The following is a 27,977-nucleotide window of genomic DNA, read 5'->3' as shown; positions in this document are numbered from 1 at the left end:
TTGGCCAGCTCCAGTAGCTTATTACTATAAATACAAAGCCTTGCCAGACACCTTTGTGTGATCTGGGATGCACAGTATAGTTACAGTATTTGTTACAGCTTATGCTTTATTACTGAAAACAGACAAGCTGAAATTTTTCAAAGGTTCTTTAATTCAGCCAGTAATTAGTCACAGTAATGACAAAGTACCAATCCTGTACAGGAAGGGAAAGGTTTCCAAGTAAAAACTGTGGCTTTTTTATTTGAATAGTTTCTACTCTGTTATCATCTTCAGAAGTGACTGAATTACTTCAGCTGAAGTTTTTTAAACAGAACTAGCTTGCAGCAAACAGTAAGTGTTAGGCAGCTTAAAAACCAGATAGCACTAACAATTCCTCCCGTAATGATAAAGGGTGAGACATGATCAACTGTTACAAGTTATATTTATTTCATGCAATTTGGCAGCACTGTACCCATATGTATGAACTAAAGTGACTCAAAACAGGAATTAATACATAACAAAAACTAATCTCCAGATCTGAACAGCGCTCTAATTTTAGCTCAGTATTGTGTAACAGTTTTCTCAGGTATAATTTCCTTCCAAGTGTTTAAATTAGGAAGTTGTTCTCAACCACTTCTAAAAGCAACTGGAGGAAAAGCTGCATCCAGAGCTGGTGCAGCACACAGCTTACTCAGATGGCTCAGGAATGTCTGCTTTGCTCAGAGCAACATTTAACTTTTGGCTCTGTGTTCCCACATTCTTAGAAGCCTACTCTGTATTCAGGACTGCAGAAGCATCCTCCTATACACATACATGCCATCCCCTAAAAGAAGTGGGAGAGCAGCTGGGATCCTTAGAGCCTGAACTTAGAGCCAGCAGCCTGCACTGCGAGGCACACACCCTTGACAGGAACCTCGCTCCAAGGAGCAGCTAAAGGACAGCTCCTCTCCTGCCTGAAACCTAACAGTGCCAGTAGGAAAAGCTTCTAATTCAAAAGCAGCACACTGGAAGTAAAATTAGCTCAAAGCACTGGATCGTGACTTGGCATCTAATCACTGCACCATCCTACACGATTCATCAAATTAAGAACTCCCAAGTGGCTGACCTTAACAAAAGCAAACCTCCAACACATACCTACAATACAATATTTTTAAGCATAAGGAACACTGAAATACACACTGATCAGTACAACTGTACAAGTCAGACAGCTGTGCACATTCTGTGTGAGCTCATTTAACAATAAATAGATCAATTAATAGAAACAAAAGTATATGACTGCTTCAATTATGCAATAAGCCTTTAAAAAGGGCACTTGACTAGTTGATGGTTTAAGCATGGTGGGCAGAGATTTTTATTTTAAATAAATGTTGCTAATTTCCCTACTACCACCGCCACCACAAAAGAAAATTTCCAATGTGAGGGCTAACAACATGCTCTAGAAAACAAGTATTTCCATCTACTTTTCCATTTTAAAATATTAACCCCCTAATAGAGAATATTAAGTAGCTGTTTCCCAGCTTGTCTGCTGACATAAAGATACTAACTTTAAAAATGTTAAATAATTAAAAACTGCAAAACATTTTTTAAAATTACACTTAAAAAACCCAACTGAAAAACAGTTCCAGAGAAGTTCAATAGAATATTCCACATTCCATAGAAATGAGGAAAACAGACAACAGTAATTTGCTTTCCTTCAGAATGAGCACCTTCTGCTGTGTAATTAAATCTTGTCTTTAACATCATGCTCATTTGAGGAAAAACTTCATCAAGAATTAGTGGTCTAACTAGGAAGATAGCCTTCAAGTTAAAAAAATAAATAAATATCGCCTGGCACATCATTAATTGCATTTTTAATTTTTCTGGGTTATCATTTTCTAGTGACATCTGAATAACACTGGTACCACCCAGTGTAAATTCATCCTATATAAAAGGAGAAAAAGCAAAATATTTTCTCCAGTAAAAACACTGCAAGTATTTTGTGTAAAAGGAAATTTGGTATGCTTCTTCTTACACCATGACTAAATTCTTCTTTTCACTTTGCCTGAAAAAAAATAGTTTATGGGTACAGTGCTAGAAGGCAACACAGCTTCATGGCTCCTTGAAGGTCATCTGGGGAAATAGTGCTAAGTTTGTCAAACAACATCTGACAATTGACTAGGTATCACTCTATGCTAGAACAGCTAATAAACTAAATTACAATTCTGCTGAAGGCAGAAATAATATAATTGAGGATACAGACAGCTAATGAAGAAAACAAGGCCTTCCACAGCAAGACATGTTAAGCAGGGCATAGAGAGATCCAGTCAAATTTAACAACTATTAAGTTAATTGAAAATTATGTCAGGAAAGCATAGAATTCTTAATATAGCACATTCTCACAAATAATTATAACTGGGAATTATTATCTGAACTGGAGGTTATTGTCATCACTCTCCTTCATAATAAAATGTGCCAAAACCATCACTCAGATAGGATTTTTTTCTTGCCTTGTGAAATGCTGTAATTTTTCCCCCCCATCACATCACTTTGAAGAGTACAGCAAGGAAAAAGAAAACTTACTTAGGTTCCAACAGTGATGCAAGTCTACTGAAATCCTGCCAGTTAAAAATACCAACCTTTATGTTCAGGTTTCACTAAGAAAGACACTGAAGATGTTCCCAAGGCTGTATTTATGCCCTGCATCATCTGTCTGGCGATACACAAAAGTCTTTCCAAGGTCTTTATTGTTAGGCCAGGAAGTTAATGAGGCAGTACACTTACCAATGGGAGGGAAAGCAGAGACAAACTCAAGAACTGTCTTGGGCTAGCTTAATACTTTAAATGAAGTGCAAAATAATGACTATTTCACATATTTCAAAACAGCATTTGTATTTGTCAAAAACATTTCTCTGCATTTTGCAGTTGAACTTAGAAAAGCCTCACTTGAAATCATTCTGTTTCAGCACTCCATGAATCACCCCATATGCACCCTTGCTCTTTAGAGCCCACTCACTGCCATACCACACTGACGTGCCATCCTTGGGATTACAAAGGATACTCCAACAAAGGGGGATCACCCACTGCTCTCTATAAATCATCTTGAACCTCATTGATTATTTCAACAAAGGTGGTTCTGATACATAGGCAACTTTGGCTGTCTTCACAGATGAGAGGAAGAACTTAAACCAATGACAACATTGCATCCTAGAATTAATTACAGAACAATGATGACAACTGAAATAGGCCAAAAGCAGTGAACTCATTTAGCTTTCCCTAACAAGCAGCATATGAAATGCAGCAGAGGAAAAAAAATCAACATTTTTTAGACACTCATTATTAATTACTGAAGAAATAAGAATGCCTGTCAAGCACACTAATCATGACTGAAAACTACAACATTATATGAAAGTATAACAAGGTATTTCTCTTGATTTATGAGAAGCAGGAGGGAAAGATGAAAAGAAGTCATAAGAATCCCTGTTGATCCTGACACCCAAGTTCTGTTTTCCATATCTTTCCATACTTCAATAAACATGAAAGTTTTACATTTCTGTATGGCATAAAAGCCCACCCTGAAACACCACACCTTTCTCTCATACCATAAAAAGGATTTTTTCTCTCTCCCTGTTTTGTTTAGGCAACCAAGTGTTTAATCACTTTTATGTGATTGAAATTTAAAACTGTAATTCCAAGAAGTAGACCAGAGAAAAAAACCTCTGCCCTAGATTTCAAGTAAATACTTCATAGGAGGGGAAGGATCTTCCTACTTCATATGCCCAGTGAAGTAGCACTTTATTATCACTTTATTTGAGCTGGTGCTGGACAATGGGATAGCAGGTAATCAGCGGGGATCCAATGATCACACAGCTCAGGTGCTACAAACCTCCATCCCCAGGGCAGTGTGGGACCCAGCACTGACTCCCACAGTGATGACAGAGATTAGCTGGCCTCTTCTGAGATCTGTGCTGCTGGTCACAGTGCCAGAGGCAGCATGGTACAGGTGGGCTCAGCAACAGCACAGCGATGCAAAGCAGCTCTGTATGAAAATTTGCATATAACCAGCTACAGATACCCTGTGAGGAACAGCACACTCAGGCTCTCCATGCTGGCCTTGGGCTAGTAAATCCTGCCAAGCTTGGGAAGGCTGTGAGCAGTCAGACCAGGTCTCTCAACCTCATGCTGGGATCTCAGGCTGCTTACTCGAGAGAGCTTAGACACACCCAGCACCCTGAACTCCAAGAGAGCTTGTCAGCTTCCCATTTAATGCATGAATGCCTAAGTCTAGCTTAGATCTAATATTGAACCTAAGCCAAACTCCTGGCACCTGCTGAGGATGGCAGAGCAAAAACACCTTATTTGGAGAGAGCAGGAGACAGCCCAAGTCTAGGCAGGGCCAGTGCTGAGCCCTGAGTGGGAACTTTTTGTGCCTCCCTGACCGAGCTTATCCAGCCTTCCACTTCAGGTGGCTGCTTCAGCCTCTCCACTGTCCAGACTAACACTCGTCCACTCCAGGAGCAGCTGCTGTGATCTTATAAACAAAAAATGCCAAGGTGTGCAGAACTTTTAGACATAATGACCTTTTATTTAACCATACAAGAATAGATATAACTTAGTTTTCCACTGTGAATGACAGAGAGCAGGTTTTCCCAGTATAATACTAGGAGCAGTAAAATTACTTCCCAATGACTAGCACTTTCCTAGATAAAAACCTTCAGGTTTTTCATAGACTAATGATTAATTAAACAAAAAAAAAAAAAAAAGAAGAAAGAAAAACACCCCAAAACAAACAAAAAAGCTGAAAAATAACCATTTAGGTTTATTCTGAAACACAGTATTAAATACCAAAATTGAGTATCACTAAAATGAAGCCTTATTTAGTAAACCACAAATGCTTATGGGAGCACTGAACTTATAAGTCACTAAACTGCTTTTTTACTCTGAAATCACCAGCACTGGGGAATAGTAGATTTCTGTAGTAAAGGTAAGGCCAGAACAAAACTGGTAAGAGTATACACCAATAACCAAATGTTTTCAGTAGTAAACAAATAAATGTTCTGGTGAGGTTAATCATAAGTGTGGATAACACTATAACCTCTAACACACACACATCCATAAATCTATGAGCAAGTTTTCTCAGAGTTCCAGAATGTAGTGGATCACAGGAAGGTATAGGTCACAGTATGATTGTGAGGTCTCTTTATTCTAGCCAAACTGAATAAGCATTAAGACAGGCAATTGGACTAAGTATGAATGGAAGTGTCTTTACATGCAAACACCTAGGAATGTACATAAAAATCTTGGCACTGTTGTGTAAATGTATATGGAAAGAGGAACTGACTGAAATATAAGGGAATTTGTGAGAATTACTAAAATCGGTTTAAATAAGTATCATCTCCCCCTTTTATGAACCCCAAGCTTTGCTGAAAATGAATAATCCAGTCCATGGAAATCCATGAAAACAGGTAGGTATCTCACCAAGAAAGGAATGGAGCCTCACAGAGTTAACCACTTGATCTACACTAGAACAGTGTTTAATGTTCACCCACTGGCGTCTGGGTGGCTCTTTGCCCATTTCAGACTCACACGAGCTCTGCTGCCCTTGCACAGGCCAAGTCTCTGCTCCCAGATGGTGAATTAGGGCTCTGTCTGACAAAACAGATCTTGTCTAACCTGAATTTGTGATGTAACACATGACATAGGTGAGAACACACAAAGTGTGAGAAAGAAGTAAAGGGGAAAGGCCACAAGCCTGTTTTTCTGGAACACAAGTAAAACAAAGTGCCATTTCCTCACACCTGAATTTCTGCATCTCCAGGCAGGACAGCATGAGTTCCCCTCTGTTCACAGATGCTTCCTAGAACCTATCCCATATAAACACGGGAGTTTCACACCCATCTTATGCATTTATGCTTTTTCAGAAGTCAAGGGGCACAATAATTGAACCCCTTTCAATGAAAACACAAGCCAATTTCAGTCAATCAAGACAAAAAATTTACTATCATTACAAGGGTGCAAGACTGACATCAAGGATAAACTGAATATTCAACATTATTTCTAACTGTACCCAAGACATCTCAATTCAGAAGATGAACATTATACACAGTCTGACTTAAAAAAAAAAAAAAAAAAAAAAGTAAAAAAATCCGGCTCCAACAGACACAAATCAGTTACAAAAATTAAGATTTTTACATCTACCAAAACATTTGATTATTTTAATCCCTGTATTTTTAGAAATCAAGATTTAGCTAGAACAGATAATTGCTCTCAAATTCAAATAAAAATTGTAATGATCAAGTAACACCTAGGGGTGTTATATTCATAGGGGTAATATGAATTTTATAGTTCATCTCCTAATCAAGCTTGTCTTATACGTTTTTTTCTATATCATTTTACTTGTATTTTAATGAAATTTTCAGCACAGCCCAGTAAGACTGAAATAGGTTACTGTGCTGAGATGAACTGCCTCAGGGACTCTGGGGAAAAAAGAGCTGGGACAGATTCCTCTTCAGTAGTGCCTCGTGCTGCCTTCATCTGTCAGCTCGATTCTGTACCAGCATGTCTGTGATCACAGAGCCGCTGCTACAACAGCCTGTTATTTATTTAATGAATCCAGCCCAGGAAAAGAATAAGGGAGGACTTTCTGTTGTGTTTTAATTGCATATTTATTTGATAAGAAAGAGACTGAGGGAAAACCTCTGGCACATGAGGTTACTGCCCTAGAGACAATGTGGACTCTTTATATTTCCTTTTGAAGTATATAAACATGAGCCTGAGAGCAACAGTGCAACAGGGAGTGAAAGATGCCACAGGGACAACACCAGCCACTTCAGATTACCTGAGTTCAAGATCCTTGGGGCAACAAGAGGTGCACACAGCAAGCTCACTGCCCTGGACTTCAGGAGAGCAGATTTTGGCATCTTCAGGGATCTGCCTGGTAGAGTACCATGGGCTAAAGCTCTGGAGGGAAGAGGGGCCTAGAAGACTGGTTAATATTCAAAGATCTCTTCCTCCCAGCTCAGCAATAATGTATCCCAACAAAGAGGGCAAAACCACCAGGAGGTCTGCATGGATGAATAAGGATCTCCTGGACACACTCAAAAAAGAAGTCTGCAGATGGTGGAAGCAGGGACAGGTAGCCTCTGAGGAACACAGAGCGATTGTGCAAGCAACCAGGGACCACATTAGGAAAGTTAAAGCCCAGATAGAACTACACCTGTCCAGGGTAACAAAAAAGCTTCTACAGGTACATCCACAATAAAAGGAAAATTAGGGAAATGTAGGCCCTCTCCAGAAGGAAACCTGGTTACCTGGGATATGGAGAAGGCTGAGGTACTCAGTGATCTCAGCCTTCACTGGCAACTGCTCCAAGCACATCACCCACAGCACAGAGGGCAAACGCAGGGACTGGGAGTGAAGAATCACCCACTGCAGGAGATCGAGTTTGAGTCCATCTAAGGCACCTGAAGGTGCACAAGGCCATGGGACCTGATCAGATCAATCTACAGGCCCCTGGTGACCCAGCAGGTGGAGTTGCTAAGCTATCCATCATATTTGAGAAGTCATGGCAGTCCCATGAGGTTCCCACTGACTGGAGAAATGGGAAACATAACATCCATTTTTAAAAGAGGGAAAAAAGGAAGACCCACAGAAATATAGGCCTGTCAAGATCATGGGGCTAATACTATTGGAAACTATACTTAGGCACATGGAAAATAAAAGGGTGATTTGTGACAGCCAAAACAGCTTCACTAAGAGCAAATTTTGCCTGAGAAATTTTATGGTCTCCTATGAGGTTACAATATAAAGTTATTTTCTTGTTCTTAATTTGAATTTTGCCATCAAGACAATACAGTCCTCTCCATGTGGTTTTCCTGACATTTTTTCCCTAGTTTTCTAGCCTGCAGTCTGTTTCTTCTCTCAATATAGCTGAAAGCATTTTTAGTTCTCTTCTTCTTCCACACAGCTCTTTTAAAGAAATCTTTTGCTATCTTGCCACTACCAGTCACTTATCATCCCTTGAGAATTCTGAGGTTTTATTTTCTTGTGGCCTTCAACCATCTGTCCTTTCTTACTGTCCTGCCCAATGAAACCCTTCACTGACCTGATGAGTGAATGGAGGGGAGAAATACAGAACAAAGAAGGCTATTTCCAATTTACTGGAAATTTGAACATAATAAGAAATACACACGCAAAAGAGCACATTATAGCAAGGAATTGCTGGCTAGCCCAACTCGGCACGTAACAACCAACGCACTGCAAAACCAGAAAAGCCACTACACATGCAACTATTTCAAAAGAAGTCTGAATCAGTCAGCTTGCTCAACATGACTACACAGAAAGGCAATGTTGTCAGGCTGCCCCAAAGTTACAGCTATTTTGATCCAAGAAAAGGCTGGAAATGCACTCAGAAGTCAAGCACGTTCATTGAGAGCACTGAGTCATACCACCCTCTCCCTGGCAAGAAGCTCTGCTGCCACTTTCCCTACCTCTACAGCCTGGTTTTGCAACCTGGCAGCTGCAAAACAAGACCCCATCATGTCACAGACAAACTTGCCATTTTGCAAATTTGATACATTTGAGTTCTGCTTTTATGATGCAAAGGTAAGTAACATTTGATAATGGATTGAACTCAGAATGACCTCACCTTCAATTGCCACCATATATTGAATCAGAAACTGAAGAGGGACGAGTGTTTGCAATAAAATCATGCAAAATCGTGACTATCGTTAAATGATTACATCTCTGGGAGAGAGAAGTCACGTGTTTTTGATTTCTGCATGTATACCATAAGCAATTAAAACAATAATTGTAATTCAGTCTGAGTATCCATATTCATTTTAAAAAAATGTTGTTTGAAAAGCAGAATTGATACTTCGCTGTTAAAGATGGAAAAATTAATTATCAGACTTTCATTTACTTTAAAAATAATTTAAAATCCTAATACATAGTACAGTACTAGACCTTGAAAAAAAGGACATTTGTAGTCAACTATAAATTTCTTCCCAGCTATTTCCAATGACCTACTGCATAAAACAGATCTAAAATGTGTTCTCCCTTACACACTGTTCTCCCTGTTCCATTTTCCAAGATTCAGTAGCTTAGAGTTAGTGGTGAACCACAGTATAAATCTGTACTTTAGGACACCAAAGCAGGTTAAAACCACAGCAATCAGTAGACAGAGAAATTATCTAACAGCACTGCTACTGAACACTGGTTGCTAAATGCAGACCAGGCATTAAGCATGTGAGAGGAAAAAGCACAAGCTTGGAAAAAGTACAGGCTCGGAGCCTTCATTACAGATTCTGCTTATTTTGAAAGGGGCAGCTTTAAAATTCTAACTAGATAATCACGTTGGGGGGAAGGGAGGCTATCCTGAGTCCTGCAGGGATCCTGCCCAGGCTTATGCTGCTCAGTGTATTCAGAAACGACCTGGAAAAGGACTAAATGCTGAGTCTTTAAGAGTTTCAAAATCCTTGTGACTGTAAAGATAAGGACTGGCTACAAATACTTGAAGAAGGGCCTTGCAGTAAAACATCAGAATACAATAAAATACCAAAAACAAAAGTAAAAAAATAGCCATATAGTGAATTGAGAATGCATTGTCAAAAATATCTAGAATGAAATACTGAATTTACGTTCAGCGTTTAAGTTTATATTCAACCAAAGTCAGTGCAACACTCATCACTAGGTGAAAAAAAAATAACAAACCAAGAACTGGGAAAATAACACAGAAACAGAAGAGGATATTTTAATGTATATTTCATATACATATCTGATATTTAGAGTATAATTCCATGATATAGCTGCACCTGCCTCTGGCGTCCCTGCATCTGGGTCCCTCAAAAACCTCTTTTCTCCCCCAAATCTCAGAAAAAATAGTTTACAGCCACAGTTGACAGTTTTGAAAACAATCTTCCAGTTTCCTCTTTTCTCTCATGTATAGAAATTGTTACTTCTCTAATTAGAAATAAAGTATATAATTTTAATAGATGGTTTTCTAAATAGACAGAGGTCTAAAAAACTGGCTTTAGGATAAAAATATTTTCTCACTAAGACTCACCAAAACCTATGATGAATTAATAGAGCCCAACTTCTCTTTTCTCAAAATTATTATGGAAGAGATCATATTAGAGATACCACATTCCAGGGAAAAGAAAAAAAAAAAGTCTTTTCTGTTAAATATTCCCTCTCTTGAAATACATTTAGCACTTCCGTTATGCAGAGATACCAGTTGTTGATGACATCTCTGACAAAGGGACTGGAGTAAGCACTGATCTGCAAATTAATTTATATTAACTTGTCACCATTAACAAGCCCAAACAAAAAGACAGTTAAATGTGCTTGTGCAGAGACTTCCTAAATGCAAGAGAGACCAGCATCAGCTAGACACACACTTCTGACTGACTGTAGCAGTAGCTCTCCTAATCAGAAAGATGAATGGATATGCAGTCTGTCAGAAAAGGGAACAAAGACCTGTGGCTACAGGCAAAAAGCTCCCTGCTCACTGAGCGAGGATGCTTAATTTGCATTATTCAAAGCAAAACAGCTCTTGTCAGGAGGTTTTTGACCATCCATTCTCTTTTATTCCACAGAGGAATTAGGTGATATTATCTACAGCTGATTGTTTGGATTCCTAGAACAGGCTGAGCAAGCAGTAGCATAGGCTGGGCCACACTGGTTTAATACAGCTTTGCAAAACAGAAGGCTAGATCATCACCCTGCTCACATCTGCAGCGTAAAACAAGCCAGTGTCCTTCTGGTCAGAGTGCCGTGTCAGCCTCTTCAAGGAAAGACAGCATCCAGGAGGATCAGACTCAGCATTAGAACTTAAGCTTTCTAGAGCTGCCAAACCAGTGGTTCTACTTCCCCAGGTGGATTAGCACTGCCCTGCTTTCAGAGCAAACAGCTCAGTTTCCATACTGCTCTGAGATGGTGACAGTCGAGAACTTGCTAGACAACCGCTGTATTCACCTCAGCTCTCCTAACTCACTGCTTAACAATGCCCTGGCAATTTCTGGCTCATTTGTACCCATGAGAAGAGCTCTTTTTCATTTAAATTAGTTTAGAGGGTAGCAGGTATTACTCTGAAGGTGCATCTATTACACAGGTATATGTTTGCCCCTTCCCTGTATCAGTCAAAAGAAAAGGAAATAGTTTCTGGCTCAAGGACATCAAACCTCCCCTTTGCATCATGCTTCATCCAAGCCTTGCTGCGGCACATGTGCTCTGCAGACTGCTCAGCTTGACCACAAGGCAGCACAGAGGATGACAAGGAAGCTACTGGAGGACAAAACCAAGCCAACACCTGCAGCTCGACAGGCACAGGAGAAAGGGGCCATCTCCTCCAGCAGCACTGCCACTCCAGGAAGCAATCACTGCTGTTCCATCACAGCGCCGTTCCACACCCATTCCCCTCGTACGCATTTCAGAGCACATACTGTCAAATCCAAGAACGCCCACTTATCCCACTTATTCAAGAGCAGAGGTTTAAAAGCCATGCAAAACACCAGTATGTCGTTGATCAGGCTGTCATCTAAGAACTGAGAGGAGCACAATACCTCCAGGACTAATTCCTGCCTACTTAAAACTGAGAGGTACAGGGAAAGCTGAGCTTTGCAGGAAGCCATGAGCTTTTCCAGCTGCTTCCTTGGTATTCAAGAAACACCAAGCTTCATACTAGATTGTATTTTTATCTCTTTGAACATAAATTGTTTGTAATCACTTAAAAGGAGCTTTTCTTAAGGTGCCTTCCAGCCAATTTTTACCAGAAATTATCACCATCCAAAAATTCTGAAAGTCAGAATCCACTTTTCAGGTCTCAGAAATAATCATCATCCCTCACCAAAGAGAACATCAGCACCTATCTGAATGCTCCCTAGAAATGGCAGATGGAGAAAACTACAGGAATTTATCTTCTGAAATGATAGGCTCCAATTATTTCCCTAACATTAAAGGTTCTTATGGCCTGTGGCATTTGGGAGCTGTATTTTGGTGCTCAACGTACAGAGTTCCACAGAAATGACAACTAAACTGATGGGAAAACCATCTAGTTGTACTAAGAGATATAAACACATGTCACAGAATACAAGAAATTTTATTATTTAAAACAGAAAGAAGAAACTATCTACATGCAAAGTACAAGTTGAGGGTTTTTTTCTTGCACATTGATGTGCAATACTAGCACTTCACAAGTGCTAATTTTTTTTTCCCCTCTTAAGTTTCTACTTTTTCTTCCTTGGCCACTATATATTAAATATACCTTGTTATGTAGGATGTGCTGACAAATGTTTCTCTGGGAAAAATACTAGGGTTATAAAAGTTTGGAAGAAATCTGGTGAACAAACCAGATATCAACATATTTCCATGAAACCAGGCATAAGCTATGTGAAAGAGAAATATTGAAATTACTTTGGGGGGGACAAAAAGGCATCCTTCCAGTTAAGTCTGTTAAAAGGGAACTTTGGCTGCTGAGTACATCAAACAATTTCGCTTTCCAGGAGGAAACATTACCACTGTAAGAGACTTTCTTAGCCTGTCTGTTAGGGAGTGCCATATTTCTGGCATTTACAGCATAAAGCAATGACAACTATGCAGAGTCACATGAAGTTGTTCCATGTCAGCTGTGTAAGTTTCCTGAAATTTCATTCACCTAAAGGTCAAGAACTTGTGATACTGTGCATATGAGGCCTTTGAGAAATTATTTGGAGTTCAAGTGCCTGTACGATTTTCCTCATGGTTCATTGCAAAGCCAACACTTGACTGACTTGCTTGGCAATGTGACATGTCATCCACATATGTCCTGCTGTGCAGGAAATGCATTTGGTCTGCTCTGCTGGTTTTAGAACCAAGTAGCTCTCTGACAGAAAAAAAAAACTTTATGGTATGATGGACTACAGCAATTTCTGATTTTACCAAAACAAATCTGATTGTTTGCAACAATCCTGACTCAAGAAGCTATCCACCTTGAAAGCCACTTACAAAAACAACTAAATTTGGATTTTCAATTCATATCTTAAATTAAAAAACTGAAGTAATCAAACCTGAAAATATCAAGGATTTGGAAAATGGTATTCTGCCAAGCCTAATCCTAATGTGCTCAGTTTTAAACATACATAACCCAGCAAAATGTAGCCTCTGGCTTAAAAACAATCCCATATTAAAGCCATAGGTAATCTGTCTTACATAATGCTATTTGCATTTTGTAAATCCTGTTAAAAATACTTGTGACATCAAATCAATGTCTTCTAATCACAAATGCAACATCCAAACCAGGACTCACATAGTAGACCTGGGGCTTTTTCTTTATTTTACGAATAGTCTTTGCAGCATTTGTGGTATACATAAACAGCACAGTTTAGTATTTTAGTACAAATATAAATTAAATTAGAGAGTTATCATCACTTTTCCTTGGAAATTAAACTAGAGTCTAATGTTCCAGTTTGGTGAATTACTCACATCCATGGGATGGGATGATAAAACAAAGTTTTGCCACTAATAAAACAGATAACTTTATGGTAGGAAGTTAATATTAAACCTTATGCTAATTCACCTTATCCCACTTAAATTTTGAACAGCAATTTCGTTTGTAGCATTAAAAAGTCGCAGAATGTAGACAGATACCCAAGTACACTGCACAGGTCCCAGGTGAGCCTTGGAAGTTCCTAGAGAGTCAACTTCATTCCCCCAGCTGTGCACACAATGCATATTCTGAGTAAACACCTATCTTTGGTTTAGCACTCTACAGCTCTCTAAGTAGATGTGATTAAGCACCTAAAGTCTACAAGCGTTCTCTTGAAGAACTGCAAAAGCCTGAGGACTTTTGCCAGGAACTGCAAAAGATGTGGCAGGGATCACAATTCCCGAGAAGCAGAAACAGTGATAATTCTGCTCACTTCTTCCTCAGCCAGGTGGCTATGGCACATACTTAATGATGGGAGATCCAACTTGAAGCTCCACATGAGAAGGGCTGCTTGAACAGGGCTGCTGATGGTTTATCACAGAATACAGGCTCGTCGGAGAGTATAATCTGGCATACAGTCTCTGACAGCCACTCATTCCCAGTTGCACAGGGGCTCAGGACAGATGAAAACTTTCATGTAACATGCTCAAAAAACCAACCAACCAACCAAAAAACCCCAACAAATAAAACACAACAGAACCAGGATCTCCCACCTCTTCTGTGACCCAGCCACTGGGAAAAAAAATAATGTTCTTACTTCCAGTACTCTGAAACATTTGTCTACAGAAGAACGAAAGACAAACTTGCTCTGAAATGGATGAAAGACATCAAAGACATCAGAATAACTAGAATCATTAAGGCTGGAAAAGATTCCTGGAAGTCACCCGGATAAAACATTTGCCTCCCTCTCTGTTCGGCAAAAGAACAAATTCAAAGTTAGATAAAATATCCTAATGATTCCTTAATGCTTTTAAGGAAAGACAGACAAGGATTTCATTGGCCTGGTCTTCAGAGAGTTCTTCTTTTTCAAGATGCAAAATGCTAAAAACGAAGTTCTGTTGGACAGATCTACCCTACACCAAATAGTTCAGATTCTGGTACAGCTGAGTTTAAGTTATGAAGACAGGATTTCACTTTATTATGCATAAGCAAAAAAATGAACACTATGTTTACAGATATGTTCAATTATTACAGTAACATCTGTCAGAAAAACATCCTTGAGCCCAACAGGATTCCAAGCCCTCATCAGGGGAATATTATTCTGATGGTCTCTTTAAATTTGATAATACAAGTGCTGCATGTCTTACCAAGTCTGGCATACACTCAGCATAGTAACAAGTATCCCAAGGTCTCATGTCTGATGGTAGCTAAAAGCAGCTGCTTGAGGGAAAAGGATACATTTGTGGCAATGCCCTCCCAGCCTTCACCACCTGAAAGCTCAGAGGCCTGATGGAATTTCCCATTGCCCAACTCTACTGCTATACAGTCTTGATGAAGTACTAACATTTGTACACCATATTGTCATCAGAATAAAGGCATCCCATTTCAGAAGCTGTAGTAGGCTGTTGGAAACATTACATGCTGTTAGTGGCAATGGCTGTAAAGTTAGCAATTAACACTAGCACAGAAACTACTTAAGACCTAGTGTGCTTCCAGGAAAACAGCACAATACCATGAAATTTTCCCAGAAAGCTTGTAAAATGTATATCAGTTCCTTTATCCTGATTTTACTAACAAATTTTGGTCTGCATCAATATACTTTATATTGTGATAAGATATACAGAATTTTTAATTGTGGAGATAAACAAAATTAAATTCAAAACACCAAACAGTTACCAGGTACCAGGGCTGTGTCTATGTGCATACCCAGCACACCTACTCATCAGCCTCCAGCATGGACCAGGAACTGTTCAACTGAAATATCTCATATCAGTCACTTGTAGCATTTGCACAGCATGATGCCTGGATGAACTCTCACCTGCCTCTATAACAGGATGGCTGGTAAACAGGACCTCTTCAGCTGGGAATAATGGACACTCCCTGAAGTTTCTCCAGGCATCTCCAGCTGTGCACAGGCCAACTGGAGTTGCTTGCAAGCATGAATGCCATCTTATGTCAAGAATCCAGCATTCCCAGAGACTCCCTGAGGCAGCTGAAACTGTTCCTATTTACACAGCAATCTCCTGTGTATATGCAGAACAGCCAGGAAATACAAAATAGAAGAGAGCTTATGGTAAACCGAAAGAAACAGATTGTACAAAATCAGCAGAAAATGTTTTGTGGAGTCTCACTTAATCCAAATGAAGAGACTTTCATCATCATGTGATAAAGGACCATCAGACCTATCCAAGAGATTAGATTCCTCAAATGAGCATTACTCAACACATCAGAAACCAGTTGATTACCTTTCCCATTCACTCTTTAAACAAACAGCTGTGCAACAATATTGAGACAGTTATCTGGAGACAAGGGATTACATTGTCTTTTTCAAGGAAACACTATGGCCATCTCACAAAATTTGTCAACATGTTAAGCCTACTTTATCTGCATCTGTGCTGCTTTTTTAATGGTTTCCAAATTTAGGTTTTTGGTGTAGTACCTAGAAATACTTGTTTTATCAAAGTTGCACTGAACTAAATGACAGAAAATTATCAAAAGCCCAATTCAGGCTTCAGACCAATCCTAAAGGCATTATTCCCATTCTACATAGATGGCAGACCAGAAAAAGCCAGTAACACTGAGACATTTTCATGTAACTTTAAAATAATGACCAGATGGAAAACCAGAACTCATTTCTCACACATTTTTCTGAAATAGCTGAAGTAAATTCACTGCAAGTTTCTGCAAGTACTTTAAATTACTACCCAGACAGGATCAGAACAGTATTTCCCAAGTGAAGGTTGCACCTACCACTCACATTACAGGTTCTAAGTCAGACTAAGTGTGATCAGCTCCACAACTCTGGCTTCTCAAAAAACCCAGCCATTACAGACAAGTTTGTTCTTATTTTGATTTCTTCATGTACACTCTTAGGCAATTCCAACAGTTTTCCTATTCCTTAAAGATAAACCATGAGTGCTTTGAACTGACAGTGATGAGCAGCAGTCTTAGGACCAGTGGGGAACCAGTGCTGATGTGCACAGTAAGTCATCACCCCAGAAGGTGTCATTCCCACCCTCCTTTCCTTCTCTACAAGCATAGTTTTATTTAAATTATCCAAGGCAGCAAAGGGATCAGATAATTATTAGAAGTTTAAAAAAGCCACGGGGATAACACCTTTATACTCAGAGGAAGTTACAGAAGAGCACTCAGCAGTGTAACATGCCAAGGAAGTGAGCTGGACTGTTGACTATGAGTGGACACAAAGCCCTTCACTAATGCTGACCTCAGATCAAACAGTGCAGCACAAGAAGTTACTCTCCTGCTCTCTTACCTACGTTTGCTCACAACAAGTCAATTTGGAGCACTTCTACATTTAGCAGTTAATACATAGCCTGAAAAATAAATAGAAATAACCTTAGCAGAAATCACAGCTTGGAGAATCGACAGAAATACACATAATGGAAAGTTCTTTATTTAAAACTACATTATGATGATACTTCTAATGATTACAACCAGCCAGTGTAACATTAAAACTACTACCAGTTCCTGGGACAGTTGGCTGGATGTGCAAGGGATTGCTCCACCCAAACACACCCCCTGCTTCAAAGTATAACAAAAATGAATGAAATCTCAAAAGCCATCACCATTTGTCATCAAGTTTTGTACCTAATCAGAAACTTCACTACAACAGAATATGATATATTCATGATGAAGTCAGTGAGGATAATCTGGTCATGCTGGTTCTCCAGACTCAGCATTAGTGGCATTGTCCTCAGCCATCTGCAGGATATTATATTTTCTTTAGAGTTGTTAGCTTTCCAGTACTGAAGCTACTGAAGCACTATTCAGAATTAAACGAGCTTAATCAAAGTTTTCCTTTCCACATCACCAATAAGATTAATCACCTCAAATGCAGTTTCATTAACAGCAATGGAAACTTTTGATGAGCAAGGTATGCTACAGAAAGTGCTTCTGAAAGTGGAATACTTATGCTAACCATGTATTCTTTCACACTCAGTTTTTATGGTGGTGGTACTGAACAGTGGCATAATAAAACAGTAACAAAAATCACCAATATGAATCTATTCAGTGGAGCAGGCTTTAATATTCTTGAAAACCTAAGTGTCAAAAAACTGTACTGCATAGTACCCATCAATTGTGTCTAGAAGCTGCAATCATATATTACAATCTCATTAGAACTGGTAAGGTATGGACAGATAGCCACAGCCTCAAAGAACACACAGAGATTTGTGAAATCATTTTATATGAAAACTCAGAAGTCATTAGACAACAAAGGTTTTAAGATACTTCAAAGTCTGACCATCTGATTATATTAAATTCTAAAAGGCAACTGTAAATTTTACTTTATTTCTGTGCCTACTAACACTCAATTGCACTCAAAGTAAGATTTACATACTAATTACTTGCCTATGCCTGAATAGCAGGTATTTAAAAATCTATCACTGGATGGTAGAAACAGCAATGAAGGGATAAAGAAGAAAAGGGAGTAAAAAATGCTGCTCTTCTGGGTCCTACTTATAGACTTGCAAGTGTTTCATTTTGGGCTCTGCTCAAGTCTTTATAAGAGGATTACTGTTCAGAAATTGAATTACATTACAAAGGTTGAGTTACATTTTCAGTTCTATCTGAAAAGTGATGGGTTGTTTTTTTCCAATTATATTTAGTGTTAAAAATTATCAATAGCTCTATTTCCCATAGTAATATTTGAATGGCAATATATTGAAAAGTACTAAAATGTTTAAATTCCAAGTCATATTTCAAGGCAATCAGTTCAGTACCTTTAATGGTTAATTATAAAAATAAATTAATATTAAAACTGGGGAGAACTACTGAAATTATGATCAAACAATTCCTAATTCTACTAATCTGAATTCTATTTTTGAAAAAGACCAAAAATTGAAGTAGATCACCATAGTAAATTATAAATTATTTCCTGTGACCACTGATATTTATCTTTGACTAATAAAAGCAAATATTCAACTATTTTTAAATACACTTTCAGAAACAGAAATCTCACTCCATCCTCTACTATTCAGGATAATCCAGGCACTCAACTTCAGGAATCACTATTATTCTGCATCTTCAGAGAAATATATTCTTGTACTATTTTGCTATTTTCCTTCCAGTGTTCTGTCACAACTGCGATGTGTGTAGAATAATCTGAGTTGTGAGAGAACACTGGAATGGAGCATAGATCAAGAGGCTGTCATAGAAAGCATCGTTACTTGATGCTCATACTTGTGAGCATCAAGTAAAGCAACAGATGAACAGTCCTTATGAGAAGAATCTTACAATTTTTTTTTCAAACTTAGTTCTCTACTAATTCAGACAATACTTCAGAGCATCACTCACTAAAACTACAGCCTAAGGTTTTGTTTTAGTAAACAAGAAATCATAGTACCTATTTGTATGTAATTAAATAGATTTCTTGTCTTTGCTCTGCTTCCCCTCACTTTATCTTTTCATTTTCTTCTGGTTTCAGCACTTTCTTCCTCTTCTCTCTTCCATTCCAATAAATATGTCTTTCTACTGACAGTAAAACAAGGAAGCTTCCTATTTGTTTGCAATTTGAACTTTCCCATCTATAATAATACAAAAAATGTATTTATTTACTTTTGCTTGCTGTCTTGAGTATAATTAGTAACTGTTGGGCTGTCTTTTAATATAATCTCAGTTAAACTAAGTGGGTAGGGGAATTCACAGGAATGTTTGACTCTTTTAGGACAGTTTTACCTCAGGAAAAAAAACCACACATAAATGTCTGGATAACATAAAGAACACAAAGACTAATCTTCCTACTAATGGGAACTTTGGCATTAGCCCTGGCAGCCACTTACCTTCCAACAGATTGTGATGCTGCAGATGTTCTCAGCAATAGTGGTTCTGCCACTGTATCTAAGGGACAGAATTGGGTCCTTGTAGAGAGCTATCAGGTCTCATAACTTTAGCCATTTTTCTTTTAAAGGTGCAAAAATCAACCAATTACCTGCAACTCTGATTTCATATTCAGGTGTTTCTAGGTTTCTGATGGAGGAGGGAGGGTAGGGGGAAGCTAAGACACATTATTCAAGTGAATAATTTATTAAGATTTGTATATTCATTGTTGATTCTCATGATAGTAGTTCAAGTGTCTGATCCTGTCAATTCTGGATGTGATGAGAAACCTACTCCTGTATTTCAATGCCAAGAAGGTGAGAAGGTTATGAATTACATAACACTTTAGTAGTAACAAGTAGTAAAAAAAACAACTCTACCAGCATAACTGGTAGAGTTGAGACCTCCAGAGAGCAACCAAAGGTATTTTAAAACATGATTGTAAAAAATATTGTGGCTGGAAAACAATGGGTTAAAGGCCTTTCTTTCCTTGTAAAAACAGTCTAGGTTTTACAGGAAAATAATTCAAAAAAAAGACACTATCACTGTAACTTGAGACAGTGCATAAGCACTAAAACCTAAAATATTTACTTAATTAAACACCTACATTCTCATGAAGTAAGCTAATTAAAAATTACTAGACATCATTTTTCACTAAAATCTACACTACAGCTTTCCTGAAAAAGGCTACTTTATTGAAGCATTCTATTTAAGTTTTGTAACATTAAATATTTTCCATAATACTCTGAAGAGTAAAATTACACACTTTAAAGGACATAAGTGTTATTAATAAAACTACATGCAAATCCTGGGGTACATGCGGGAAAACATGGCATTTAATTCAGAGAGATTCTTTATTCTTTTAACTACAAGGGAGAAACTATTGTGAAAGGAGTCTACTTTTCACTTCCAAATGAAAAACATGCTCAAATTAAAATTATTGGACTCAATATAAAGGCAAATGAATTAAGTTAAAGAGCTCATTATGTACAGGTCAACTGCATGATCTGATGAATTACTCTGGCTTCCACTGCAGAAATACAAAACCTCAGGTAAGTTCTAAGCAGATGTATTTACTTTCATCTTAAACACTAAACAGTATTATATTTCTGTCAGTGCATGAAATTTTGTGCCTTTTTACTGTTTTATTTATTTAGTCATTATCGCACTGCATTTTTGTAGGCACAGACTCCTTTCTAAGGATTTTGGGCTGGAGTCATTAAACACTGTGTCTGCCCTCTGGTGGTCACACTCTTCTTTTATGTTCCAATATCTTTATCCTTTTTTAAGTTAAAAATGCACTTTATATAACTATCACCTAAAAAAGTGTAATAGATATTTAGCTTTTAGTCACCTTAGACTAGCTTGCTTTCCAGTTAGTCAACTGCCTACATTTCAACTTTATCATGCAGAAATAGCACACATATAAGTTCAGATATTCCTCGTTTTGTCCCTGTCTAGAACCAAGTTTAGATATAAATTTTTAATTACTCCAACTGCAGACAAGCAAAAACCCAGAAGCCTGAAGTTTCAATTTATATTGAGATTATACGTTTTGTGTTGTTTGGGAAAGATGCACTTTGTAAAACATTGAAATATTGGCTACTAGACACCAAGGTCCACGAATACAAAATGCCTCTGGGATATTTGAAAGATTATTTTCACATTACAGGTGTCAGAGCTGCATTACATAGAAGTTTCTATAAAGACACAAACACTCCAGTAGGAAAAAGCAAACCAAACTATACATAAGGTACAAAGAGCTCCAAAGTTGTCCCAGATACCACTGTAACACTACTCAGACTGAGCTGCAGCCATAGTGATAATTCTTATCTGCCTCTACGCCCTCACCAAACCTAGGCCACGGGAATAATAATGACACCTGCATCAGAAAGAAGCTTGGAAGACTCTGGATTGTCTGTAAGATCCTCAAGAACATAGCACAGAACCACAGAAACACCACGCTGGAAAAGGATCTTAAGGACCTCTGGTTCAGCTTTTCTTGGCAAAAGCACAGTCTAGAAAAGGCGTCCCAAAAATCTGTCCAGACGCATCTTAAAAGCGTCCAGTGTTCGGGAGATTATTCCAATGGCTGATGGTTCTCCTTGTAAGAAACTTCCTCCATGGAGATAACATAGCTCTTCACAGCAGCTGGACCAGAACACAAAACTTACAGTTCCAAGACTCAAGAATGCCCAAAGGCTTCAGTGTATTCAGCATTGCACGCAAAACCTCCATTTTTTTGTCTCATTCAATGAGGAGTTCTCTCTTGTAAACTTACTCAAATCCTGTACAGTTTTGAAAGGATAGGAAAGGAAAAGGAATGTATTTTGCTTTTCTGAGCTTCAGTAGCAATTACCTAGTCAGAAGAGATGAAAAATCAGTGAAATGGCTAGCGCAGCCTGTCAGCACATCATCTCACCAAACGGGAAAACCAGGTTTTGATTTTTTTGTTTCCATGTAACAAATGCAATAAAATATACCAAATTCAGCTGATCTCACAATTTAAAATTTACTTTCATTTCAAAACAGCACCAATAAAAGAGGATTTACCTTCCTATTATATATTTAGTTTGTCCAGACACCACAGCACTGGTCTACAGGTGGTGGTGGGGCTGGGTGGAGTGACCCACAGATTCCAGCTTACTCAAAGTGGCAGTAACCAAGTCACTAAACCTGTTTATCACACCCAAAGAAGAGCTGTGGCTAAGCTTTCCTCTTCCTGCTATCACTTGAAAATTCTAAGAAGGAAAGCACGTCAAGTACCTCCTGCATTTTGATTGCCTTAGAGATATGAACAGCAGAAGGGTGGGAAACCCTCCTTTTTAGTCCTCCTAAACCGGAGAAACAGTGAAGAGAACCACTGATCTTGTTACAAAGGGTAACTTGTGTATAAAAGCATACTGATAAACACCACTGAACTCTTAAACAATTTTGAAAAGTGGTCCTCCTCAAGATTTGTTTTTTCCTCTTCTTTTGAATTTTGTTGATTTTCACTACCCTGGCCATGCTACAATACTCAGTGGGAAGCCTTCCCTTGGCCAGCACCTGTGCTCTGGTCTGTTAACTCCATGGAATATTTCTCCACCATCAGAACTATTTCCTGACTCCAGATCTGGTACTGAAAGGCTGACTTCTGCACTCACTGATTACATATTGCCTTTGCAAATACACAGACCCACACAGTCCCCTACAGTGTTCTGACATTGTAAAGGCAGTCCTTTATATGAACCCTCAGAATCACACTGGACAAACACAGCAGCACTGAAAACAGAGTAAAGAAAGTTTGAAGTCACAGGCACAGATCAGAAAAAGACAATCTGCACTTGTGTATGAACACTGTTATGTCCTCACTTAGGTAACAGTCTAAAGGAAAATGGTATGTCAATATTTTGGTTGGCTGTTCAGAAAAACCTAATTAGCGGCCAAAGACTAACTCATGCAACCAGGATCCATTTTTTTTCCTCAAACAAGCTGTTGAACAATAACAATTACATCCTTTGAACCCAAGGAAATTAAAAGTCATGTATACCTAGTGATGCAGATAAAGTATAAGGACAACTCAATTCCCATTAGGATGCATCCAAATTCAGCAGTCTTACATGAGTATTTACGGAATTTAGAGAGACAACATCTGTACCAATTCTGTCTGATGTAATTCACAATTTAGACAGCTAGTTCCTTTATAATTAGGCTGTTTTTTAAAGTTATCACGTCCTCATAACTTGAACTAGCCTTTTTTTCCTCTCTTGACTATTTTTATGCATCCGAAATGCTCTGCATCAAATGCTGCTTTTTTATATAAAGTTTACTTGCTTAAAGGAGAATGGGGGTACTGTGAGCTGTTACAGAAACATTTTATAATTCAAGCTGTTGTGCTTCCATACTAAAAACTTAACAAGGGGAAAGCTGTAACCACATTATGAATTGAGCCATTTCAAAACCAAAACAGTGTAGGAAAACAGTGTATTCACAAAATGAATGCTAAGATACATCCCAATTCATACAGCAAACAAAAAAAAAAAAAAAAAAAAAACAAAACTGAAAGCTTCTTAACAACAGTTAATAGAGGATCCAGATGAACATTTCTGTACTTATTCAACATCTACGAGAAGGGAGAAGCTAAAGATCAATCCAGAGGAGTATTTGCAATGCAATTAGGCTAGACAAGTAAGCCTGAATGTATGCCAGCTGCAGGGGTCTGCCCTTAATTCACACAATCAAATGTCTAGTATGTCACACAGTGTCTAGCATCAGTATCTCCAGTATTAAAAGTCTCATCAGATATGTACTTGTTTACTGAGTGTCTAAGCAGGGTCTAAACACATATCTAGCTGTACCTTCTAGCAGTCTATGTGCCAGTCCATCACCATCTGCCAGTTAAAGCTCCTGCAGACATAAAAAATTCTAAAAAATGTGTTCGGTGCTCAAACTAAGCTATCATTCACATTTCAATATAAGACTTGAATTCCTTTTCAGTGTTCCTCAACTCTGACCCAGCTCTACCCCCTCCTTCACTGAAAAGGGCAAAGACAACAGCCCAGCAAGTGGGACAGGCAAAACAGACCTCCTTTGTTCACTTTTTCCCTTTCAGTTTTCTATTGAGGTAAATAACTGCCAGCTCAGCCAGCCTCCAGTAGCTCAGAAGAAAGCAAGATAGCTAGCTTGCAACTGTCCTTTCCTGGTTAACAAACTGCAGGACAAAACTTGCCGTGCATCACGTTAAGCTTATTATTAGAGATTAACTCTTTTCAAATTCCCTTATTATTACATTTATGAGACACTATTCATAAATGCAGAAGTTGAAATGTTCTTAATACTGAACTGAATAGGCAATACACACACTTAACAATTTTAAATGCAACAAATTATCATTGCAGAGAAAGTATTAACAGAATTTTTTAAATACTATCATCCCACTCAAGAAGGCAAAATCAAATTCATTGCATATTGCCCAACACAATACCTCCTACATTATTCCCTCAGCTTTCATTACCAAGATATACTTTCCTCTGTATGACTTCCCATTTTTCCAACTAAGTTCATAAAATGTGAAGAAATGAACAAGTCTAGTGAAAACTGAAGAGCACAATTTTACTGAATTATGTCAATATAATGGAAGTAAAGTAATCACAATTCAAGGGGATTTGAGACAGAGTAGTAAAACTACAAAATAACAGCAATTTCACAGGTGCAGGCAAAACATTTAATTATTAGGTTGATTGAGCTATTTGAGCTGCACAATAATATATTTAAAAAAATACAAACCCTTAGTGTATTCAATATCTTTTATGTCCAGATACCATGGCAAGTCATTTCACTAAAGCAGAAAGAATGGGCAATATGCATTACCTGACTTGAAATCAGAATCCTCAAAATAATAACATCTGACAACTAGAGAGACATCTCATTAACCCTAAGAAACTCTTAACTTGGTTACTAAAGCTTCTGTAGTCACATTTTTGAGCACCAAAGAGAAACACCACAGTGCAACAAGCTAGCAGGCAGTATCAGTATGCATCACTGGATTTATTTCATTTTCTTTAAATAAAGTCCATTTAAAATAGCCCAATTTTCTTATTACAGCCCTTTTTTGTCAAACAAGCTGTGGTATATGTGATAAATAATACACTTTCTTCAATAAGATAAGGAAGAGTATCTAAGACTCAGAATCTAGTGATCTCATTCACATTGAACATTATTACTTTTGAATAATTCTATTGTGGCCAGTAATGCTGATGACAGAGCTAAGATATTAATACGAGTATGATTAGTTGTGGATTTATCTGTGAGTTGTGAAGAAGGTTTTAGCTGCATCCTTAGCACCAGCTGGTATATACTACTCCACCATCAGATGTGGTCACACAACTGTACAGCTTGCCCTTAGCTACAGTGTCTTTGCACAACCCAGAATATGAATTCATTCAATGGATCCCAAGTTGTCACCACCAAGCAGCTTTCTGGGTTTGCTTCTTTAGATTCAATATTCTCGGAATGTAACACTTTCCCAGTTCTACACTGATATAGCCTGACAGCTAATTTTAGACACACAAGAGAATTTCAAAGTACTTTGAAATACAAATAAGTAACTTTCAAAGACTTCAGCATCACATTCATTAGGAGTTCTGGTCACTTGCATTGCAATTTCTATTCAAAACTAAACAAATGCCTGAGGTCTATTCACACAAATGACAACATCAAACACATTAGAGAAATATTAAAAAAGATGTTGCACCTGTAAATCAGTTTTCTGATTTCTAGGTCCTTTGAGCTACGTAACACTAAACTACCCTTCTCCTTCCAGCCAATATCTTTTGCCAAAGAACAGAAGCAGGACTGGCCTCTTGGCATATAAGCTGCTCTCAAACTCGGAAGACAGTCCAGATGCTTTCTGATGTCATATGGGGACCTGTTTTATGCACAGACCCATATAACTACTATCCATAAATTATCACATCTATTACATTAAATTATGGAAGATGTTGAAATTATTAATAGTGCACCCATTAGATACAAAAAAAAAGTTTTCAGGTTTCATCTACCTTTTCCACAAGATACTTAATTAAGAATCAAAATCAGACAGAGAAAGAAATGCACAAAGACAGGGAACATTAGACAAAAAGAAACCCAGGTGTTTAATACTGGCTTTTTCACTCAGTAGGAGATTATTTTGAATAAACACACAAAAGCTGGACCTTTATGGATAAAGGAACATTATTTAATGATCTATAGGTTTCACTGCAGAGCTATATATCACATTTTCCATTGTTTTATTCAACTACACAGGGAGTTAAGCAATAGCATTCTTTTCACAAAGTACTTGTCAATATGAAACAGCCTTATTGACTGGGCTGAAGCACACTATGATCTTAAATATTTAAACAGCTTGGCATTATTAATCAGGTACTGTTTACACTTAGACTCCGAAGCCTTGGTTTAAACACATTTCAGACTTCAAAACTAACACATCTATGCTGAAGACCTCAGCGCCAGCTGAAGCTTTGGTTAATTATTAGTTTATAATCAAAGAGACAAGTGCACTCGCTGCACAGACTTCACCACGATATTCTGCATTAATCGCCTTCAATAAGCCAAAAGAGGGAAAACACGAAAAGCCCGCAATTCGCAATTCAGACACACTGTAGCTCTTTCATACCTAAATAAAATCGCAACTGTGAGGAGCGGGGAAAGAAAGAAGAAAAGTACGGCACGTAAATAAAGGCGCAAGAGCCGAAACGCGGAGCGCGGCAGTTCAGCACCGACAGCTCCTTCCCGCACACGCCCGGCCCTCGCCCCCGCCGGGCAGCGCACGAAATGGCGACCGAGCCCGCCCGGGGATGTGGGCGCGCCGCAGCCGCGGAGCGTCTCCGCCCGGCCCGGGAGGTGCCACCGGCCGCCGCCGCAACAAAGCCCCGCAGCGGCCGCCGCGGCTCCGCCGGGCTCGGCGGCTGCCTCCTCGCCCGGCCCCTCGGAAGACGGGCGGCTCCTCGCCATCGAGGCAGCGGTGCGGGGGGATGTGGCACCGGCGGTGCGGGGGGATGTGACACCGGCGGTGCGGGGGGATGTGACACCGGCGGTGCGGGGGGATGTGACACCGGCCGTGCCGGGGGATGTCACATCGGCGGTGCGGAGCGATGCCACACCAGCAGTGCGCGGGGGATGGCTGTCACACCGGCGGTGCGGAGGGATGGATACGGGCGGGATGTGACAGCCGCGCGACGACGGGCGCGGCAGCTCTCTCAGCGTGATGCGCGGCGCGGTGACAGAGACGTCTAGGTCGGTACTCACGGGAAGGTGTGGCCCCTCTGCCCGGGTTGAAGAGGGTCAAGGGGGTACTGGCGCTCTTCCTCCCGCTGCTCCCGCTGCCGCCCGCTCGGCAGCCCGGCGAGAAGAGCCGCGGCAGGCGCGCTCCCGCGCTATCCCCTCCCCTCCCCTCCCCGCCGCCCCCGCCCCCGCCGCGCCGCGGGGAAGGCGCGCTCCCGCGGGGGGGGGGCGGGGAGGGCGCGCGCGGCTGCGCGAGTCGCGCCGGGGGGGGCCGGGGCGGGGCGCGGGACCCTCGCACCTGAGGGGGCGCGGGGCGTGTCCATCTTGGGCATCCCTCCCTCGCTCCCTCTTTCGCTCCCTGCCTCCGCCGCCTCGGTTAAAACCGGGCTGGAGTCGCCCCTGTACCGCCGCTCAGGGGCTCCCGGGCCGACCCGGCCCTCAGCCTCCCGGCAGGCCCCCGGGCCCCGCCCGTGCCCTCCCCCGGCCGGGGCAGCCGAGCGGCACCCCCGGAGATGCCCCCCCTCGGCAAGGGCGGTGTTTTAAATAGCCGCATTATTTTAGCCCGGCAGTGCCCCTCTAAATAGATGGTTTCAGCGAGTTCCCAAACTGGAAACAAGGTTATTATTTTACACTCGAGAATTGTCCTGTTGAACTCCTTAAATTTACAGTTCACAAGTTCAGGAAGGCGGTCGCTTGGATGCGATCACTGAAAGGGGAGCTTTGCGTGACACCCTTTGGAGAAGAGTCGGGAACAGGGCTTATTCCAAGTAAACCCTTCTGCTGAGCACACCTCTCACAG

General features: G+C 39.7%; 1 protein-coding gene across 32 annotated transcripts in view; it reads right to left on the bottom strand.

Moving 5' to 3' along the window:
• Positions 1-27,361, bottom strand: part of NRCAM (neuronal cell adhesion molecule) — a 142,232-nt gene extending 114,871 nt beyond the window's left edge. For 25 of the 32 annotated variants that reach the window (XM_072922113.1, XM_041711460.2, XM_041711456.2 and 22 more), the window contains exon 1: positions 27,203-27,341. The gene's annotated coding sequence lies outside the window, so the exon portion shown is untranslated. Of the gene's footprint in view, positions 1-26,570; positions 26,589-27,202 lie in introns of those variants that run through there. The other 7 variants (XM_041711457.2, XM_072922019.1, XM_041711441.2 and 4 more) reach the window with 6 other exon arrangements.
• Positions 27,362-27,977: the final 616 nt, after the last annotated feature.

The sequence above is a fragment of the Taeniopygia guttata genome, chromosome 1A (assembly GCF_048771995.1).
Source record: "Taeniopygia guttata chromosome 1A, bTaeGut7.mat, whole genome shotgun sequence".
Classification (NCBI taxonomy): domain Eukaryota; kingdom Metazoa; phylum Chordata; class Aves; order Passeriformes; family Estrildidae; genus Taeniopygia; species Taeniopygia guttata.
The sequence above is the reverse complement of the archived record's forward strand: the minus strand, read 5'-3'. Positions and strand labels throughout refer to the sequence as shown.